We start from the raw sequence: 6,394 nt of genomic DNA, 5'->3' as shown, positions 1-6,394 counted from the left end.
GATCAAATACCACCAAAAGAAAGCTCTATTTGTGGGAAAAAAGGACATTAATTTTTCTAAATTTATGAACAAATTATATTTTCTAATTTTTTTTTAATTGGATATGTATTAGCAGAAAGTAAAAAAAAATCTTTTTTTTTTTTTTTTTTTTTTTTCAAAATTGTCTGTCTTTTTTTGTTTATAGCGCAAAAAATTAAAACCGCAGAGGTGATCAAATGCCACCAAAAGAAAGCTGTATTTGTGGGAAAAAAAAGGACATACATTCGCTTAATTTATGAAAAAATTATATTTTTTCATTTTTTTTATTGGATATGTATTAGCAGAAAGTAAAAAAAATCTTTTTTTTTTTTTTTCAAAATTGTCTTTTTTTGTTGTATAGCGCAAATAATAAAAACCACAGAGGTGATCGAATGCCACCAAAAGAAAGCTCTATTTGTGGGAAAAAAAAAAATAGGACACACATTTTATTTGGGGACAGCGCTGCACGACCGCGCAATTGTCAGTTAAAGTAACGCAGTGCCGTATCGCAAAAAATGGCCTGGTCATAAAGGGGGGTGAACCTTCCGGAGCTGAAGTGATTAACGTGTTAAAAAAAAAAAAGATACATTTTTATTTTTAATTTTTTTTTACAGGGTTAATAAAATCTGCATATTTAAAAAAAAATAAATTGCAAACAACTTTTGAAATGATATATGTTAAACCTTATATGAGATTTTAATGATTGGATTTATATTTTAAAAGAGCAAATTAACGAGCTGCGGATGACCCCCCCCACCCCACCCCCACCCTCAGGATGGCAACCTGTCCCATCTCAAAGGTCGCATGCAGCGAACGCCGGCTAAGGCTGCCGCCTTATGTAATAAAAGAGAATCGGTGCGTTATGATAGATGCGGGTTTCTCAGGGCTGAGCCGGTCCAGGAAGGGTTAATGTAACAATACCCCCGGCTGGTATATTATCAGCACACAGAATTCATTGGGTAGTGTAAGGCACCTGAGTGTGATGAGATTGCCAGACCTTCCGAGGACAGAAAAGAAAAAAAAAAAAAAAAACAGTCGTTCAGTCTGAGCAGTTCATCTCGCTGGAAGAAGCTGATCGTTCTGAGCCACCGCCGCTGCTAATGAAGCTCGCATTCTGCTGAAAAAAAATGTAAATATTCCGGAGGATCTCCCGCGTCCGGACACCAGCTGAGCACCTGCCTGCAGCTGCAGAGAGCTCCCCTCCAAACCGACAGGTAAGACGGCATGGAAATGGAACTGATCGCTGCCAGATATACTTTAAATCCACATTCGTGCACCCCCCCCTCTGGAGATGCACACCATTCACGAAGCTAAATGGCCATAATAAGGCTCCTTATTGAAAAGAAAAAAAAAAGTGACAGTTATTTTCAGCCTGTGAGTTCCAATGAGAAATTGACAGTTACATGGCTAATATAGGAATCCTTTTATTTAAAGCTTTGTAAATGAAGCCTAGGCGCTTATTTAATAAAGCAGCACATATGGCCGTCATTAATAAAAAAGCACCCCTGGAGCAGCCAATCAGGTCAGCACAGTAGCTTGGGCATGATCTGCATGGAGTTTGCATGTTTTCTCCGGGCTTACGTGGGTTTCCTCTGGGTACTCCGATTTACCCAACAATCCAGAAACATGCTTGTAGGGTAATTGGCTCCAGTCCTAATTTGTCATAGTATGTGGGATAGGAACCTTAGATTGTAAGTCACTTGAGAAATAGGAGCCTTATATTGTAAGTTCCTTGGGGGCAGGGACTGATGAGAGATAGGAACCTTAGATTGTAAGTTCCTTGGGGGCAGGGACTGATGAGAGATAGGGATCTTAATTTCTAAGTTCCTTGGGGGCAGGGACTGTTGAGAGATAAGGACCTTAGATTGTAAGTTTCTGGGGGGCAGGAACTGATGAGAGATAGGGACCTTAGATTTTAAGTTCCCTGGGGGCAGGGACTGGGACTGACGTGACTGATGTGAAATAGGGATCTTAAATCATATACTTCCTGAGGGGCAGGGACTGATGTGAGATAGGGACCTTAAATTGTAAGTTCCTTGGGGGCAGTGACTGATGTTTAATAGAATGCTTACGTGGGTTTCCTCCGGGTACTCCGATTTACTCCACAATCCAGAAACATGCTTGTAGGGTAACTGGCTCTAGTCTTAATTGGTCATCGTATGTTGGATAGGAACCTTAGATTGTAAGTCACTTGAGAGATAGGAACCTTAGATTGTAATTTCCTTGGGGGCAGGGACTGATGAGAGATAAGGACCTTAGATTGCAAGTTCCTTGGGGGCAGGGACTGATGAGCGATAGGGACCTTAGATTGTAAGTCCTTGGGGGCAGGGACTGATGAGAGATAGGGACCTTAAATTGTAAGTTCCTTGGGGGCAGGGACTGATGAGAGATAAGGACCTTAGATTGTAAGTTCCTTGGGGGCAGGGACTAATGAGCAATAAGGACCTTAGATTGTACGTTCCTTGGGGGCAGGAACTGATGAGAGATAGGGACCTTAGATTGTAAGTTCCCTGGGGGCAGGGACTGGGACTGATGTGACTGATGTGAGATAGGGATCTTAAATCATATACTCCCTGAGGGGCAGGGACTGATGTGAGATAGGGACCTTAAATCATAAGCTCCCTGAGGGGCATGGACTCATGTGAGATAGGGACCTTAAATTGTAAGTTCTTGTAGGGTAATTGGCTCCAGTCTTAATTGGTCGTAGTATGTGGGATAGGAACCTTAGATTGTAAGTCACTTGAGAGATAGGAACCTTAGATTGTAAGTTCCTTGTGGGCAGGGACTGATGAGAGATAGGGACCTTAGATTGTAAGTTCCTTGGGGGCAGGGACTGATGAGGAACCTTAGACTGTAAGTTTCTTGGGGGCAGGAACTGATGAAAGATAGGGACCTTAGATTGTAAGTTAACTGGGGGCAGGGACTGGGACTGACGTGACTGATGTGAGATAGGGATCTTAAATCATATACTTCCTGAGGGGCATGGACTGATGTGAGATAGGGACCTTAAATTGTAAGTTCCTTGGGGGCAGTGACTGATGTTTAATCGAATGCTTACGGGGGTTTCCTCCGGGTACTCCGATTTACCCCACAATCCAGAAACATGCTTATAGGGTAATTTGCTCCAGTCTTAATTGGTCGTAGTATGTGGGATTGGAACCTTAGATTGTAAGTCACTTGAGAGATTGGAACCTTAGATTGTAAGTTCCTTGGGGGCAGGGACTGATGAGAGATAAGGACCTTAGATTGAGGGTTCCTTGGGGGCAGGAACTGATGAGAGATAGGGACCTTAGATTGTAAGTTCCTTGGGGGCAGGGACTGATGAGAAATAGGGAACTTAGATTGTAAGTTCCCTGGGGGGCAGGGACTGGGACTGACGTGACTGATGTGAGATAGGGATCTTAAATCATAAGCTCCCTGAGGGGCAGGGACTGATGTGAGATAGGGACCTTAGATTGTAAGTTCCTTGGGGGCAGAGACTGATGAGAGATGAGGACCTTAGACTGTAAGTTCCTCGGGGGCAGGGACTGATGACAGATAGGGACCTTAGATTGTAAGTTCCTTGGGGGCAGGAACTGATGAGAGATAGAGACCTTAGATTGTAAGTTCTCTGGGGGCAGGGACTGGGACTGACATGACTGATGTGAGATAGAGATCTTAAATCATATACTTCCTGAGGGGCATGGACTTATGTGAGATAGGGACCTTAAATTGTAAGTTCCTTGGGGGCAGGGACTGATGTTTAATAGAATGCTTACATGGGTTTCCTCCGGGTACTCCGATTTACCCCACAATCTAGAAACATGCTTGTAGGGTAATTGGCTCCAGTCTTAATTGGTCATCGTATGTGGGATAGGAACCTTAGATTCTAAGTCACTTGAGAGATAGGAACCTTACATTGTAAGTTCCTTGGGGGCAGGGACTGATGAGAGATAAGGACCTTAGATTGTAAGTTCCTTGGGGGCAGGGACTGATGAGAGATAGGGACCTTAGATTATAAGTTCCTTGGGGGCAGGGACTGATGAGAAATAGGGACCTTAGATTGTAAGTTCCCTGGGGGGCAGGGACTGGGACTGATGTGACTGATGTGAGATAGGGATCTTAAATCATAAGCTCCCTAAGGGGCAGGGACTGATGTGAGATAGGGACCTTAAATTGTAAGTTCCTTGGGGGCAGTGACTGATGTTTAATAGAAACCTTAGACTGTGTGTTCCTTGAAGATAGGAACTGATAAGAGACAGGGACCTTAGATTTTAAGCCCCTTGAAGGCAGGGACTGATATTAGAGAAGGACCTTAGATTTTAAAGTGATTGTAAGGCTTTGTTTTTTTGTTTTTTTTAAATAACAAACATGTCATACTTACCTCCACTGTGCAGTTAGTTTTGCACAGAGTGGCTCCGATCCTCGACTTCTCGACTTCTGGGGTCCCTCGGTGGCACTGGTAGCTTCTCCCCGCGTCTTATAACCCGCTAGGAGAAGCGCTATCCCAGGGGTTACCTTGCATAGGATGCATTAGGGTGAAAAAACATGAGGGTTTATAACCCCTTTAAGCTCCACAAGAGCAGAGACCCATGGCAGATAGAGACCTTAGATGGTAATCTCCTTGAGGGCAGGTATTGATGTGTAATAGGGACCTTAGATTTTAAGCTCATTGAAGGCAGGGACTGATGTGAGAGAAGGGCCTTAGATTTTTAGCTTCTCAAGGGCAGGGGCTGATGGGAGATAAGGATCTAAGACTGTAATTTCCTTGAGTGCAGGAACTGAAAGGAACCTTAGATCATAAACTCCATGGGGTCATAGACTAAATAGACAGGGGCTGATGAGAGATAAAGACCTTAGACCATAAATTCCCTGGGGGCAAGGACTGATGAGAGATAGGGACCTTAGATCATAAGTTTTTTGAGGTTAGGGAGTGATAAGGACCATAGATCATAAGCTTCATGATGGTAGGAACTGATGAAAGATATGGACCATAGATCATAAGCTCCTTGTAGGCAGGGACTGATGTGAGATAGGGAGCTTAGAAGGTAAGCACCTTGAGAGCATGGACTGAAGATAGATAGAAACCTTAGATGTTAAGCTCCTTGAGGACGGGGGTGGATGTGTGATAAAGATCATAGATTGTAAGCTCATTGAGGCTAGTGACTGAATAGAGATAGGGACCTTAGATCCTTGAGGGTAGGGAGTGATGAGATATAAGGACCTTAGATCATAAGCTTCATGATTGTAGGGACTGATGAAAGATATGGACCATAGATCATAAGCTGCTTGAGGGCAGGGACGTAGATGAGATAGGGACTTGAGATCATAAACTCCTTGTAGGCAGGGACTAATGTGAGATATAGGGTGTTTAGAAGGTAAGCACATTGAGAGCACGGACTGGTAATAGATAGGAACCTTAGATGGTAAGCTGCTTGGGGACGGATGTGTGATAAGGACCTTAGATTGTAAGCACCTTGAGGGCAGTGACTGAATAGAGATAGGGACCTTAGATCGTTAGCTCCTTGAGGGTAGGGAGTGATGAGAGATAAGGACCTTAGATCATAAACTTCATGATTGTAGGGACCGATGAAAGATATGGACCATAGATCATAAGCTCCTTGAGGGCAGGGACGTAGATGAGATATGGACTTCAGATCATAAACTCCTTGTAGCGAGGGACTTATGTGAGATAGGGTGTTTAGAAGGTAAGCACCTTGAGAGCACGGACTGATGATAGATAGGAACCTTAGATGGTAAGCTCCTTGAGGACGGGGACGGATGTGTGATAAGGACCTTAGACTGTAAGCTCCTTGAGGGCAGTGACAGAATAGAGATAGGGACCTTAGATCGTAAGCTTCTTTGAGGGCAGGAACTGATGAGAGATATGGACCATAGATTATAAGCTCCTTGAGGGCAGAGATATAGATGAGGTAGGAACTTCAGACCATAAGCTCCTTGAGGGGAGGGGCTGATGAGAGATAGGGACCTTAGTTTATAAGCTCATGAGGGAAGGTACTGATGAGAAACATGATGAGGTAGAGACAGATTGCTCCTTGAGGGGAGGGGTTGAGAGATAGGGACCTTAGATCCTAAACTCCTTGAGGTAAGGGACTGATGTGAGATAGGGACCTTAGATCCTAAACTCGTTGAGGGAAGGGACTGTTGAGAGATAGGGACCTTAGACTGTAAGTTCCTTGGGGGCAGGGACTGGTGAGAGACAGGGATCTTAGATTGTAAGTTCCTTGGGGGTAGGGACTGGTGAGAGTTAGGGACCATAGATTGTAAGTTCCTTGGGGGCAGGGACTGATGAGATATAAGGACCTCAGATCATAAGCTCCTTTGGGGCAAGAACAGAATAAATAGTATATAAATAGTTGATGCTAAATAAATGTAT

General features: G+C 43.8%; 1 protein-coding gene across 1 annotated transcript in view; it reads left to right on the top strand.

Annotated features, from left to right (window-relative positions):
* The first annotated feature begins 862 nt into the window (after positions 1-862).
* Positions 863-6,394, top strand: part of MMEL1 (membrane metalloendopeptidase like 1) — a 307,801-nt gene continuing 302,269 nt past the window's right edge. Inside the window, exon 1 of the mRNA XM_073603585.1 lies at positions 863-1,232. The gene's annotated coding sequence lies outside the window, so the exon portion shown is untranslated. The remainder of the gene's footprint in view (positions 1,233-6,394) is intronic.

The sequence above is a fragment of the Aquarana catesbeiana genome, linkage group LG10 (genome assembly GCF_042186555.1).
Source record: "Aquarana catesbeiana isolate 2022-GZ linkage group LG10, ASM4218655v1, whole genome shotgun sequence".
Classification (NCBI taxonomy): domain Eukaryota; kingdom Metazoa; phylum Chordata; class Amphibia; order Anura; family Ranidae; genus Aquarana; species Aquarana catesbeiana.
This window is presented reverse-complemented; position numbering and strand designations above follow the sequence as displayed.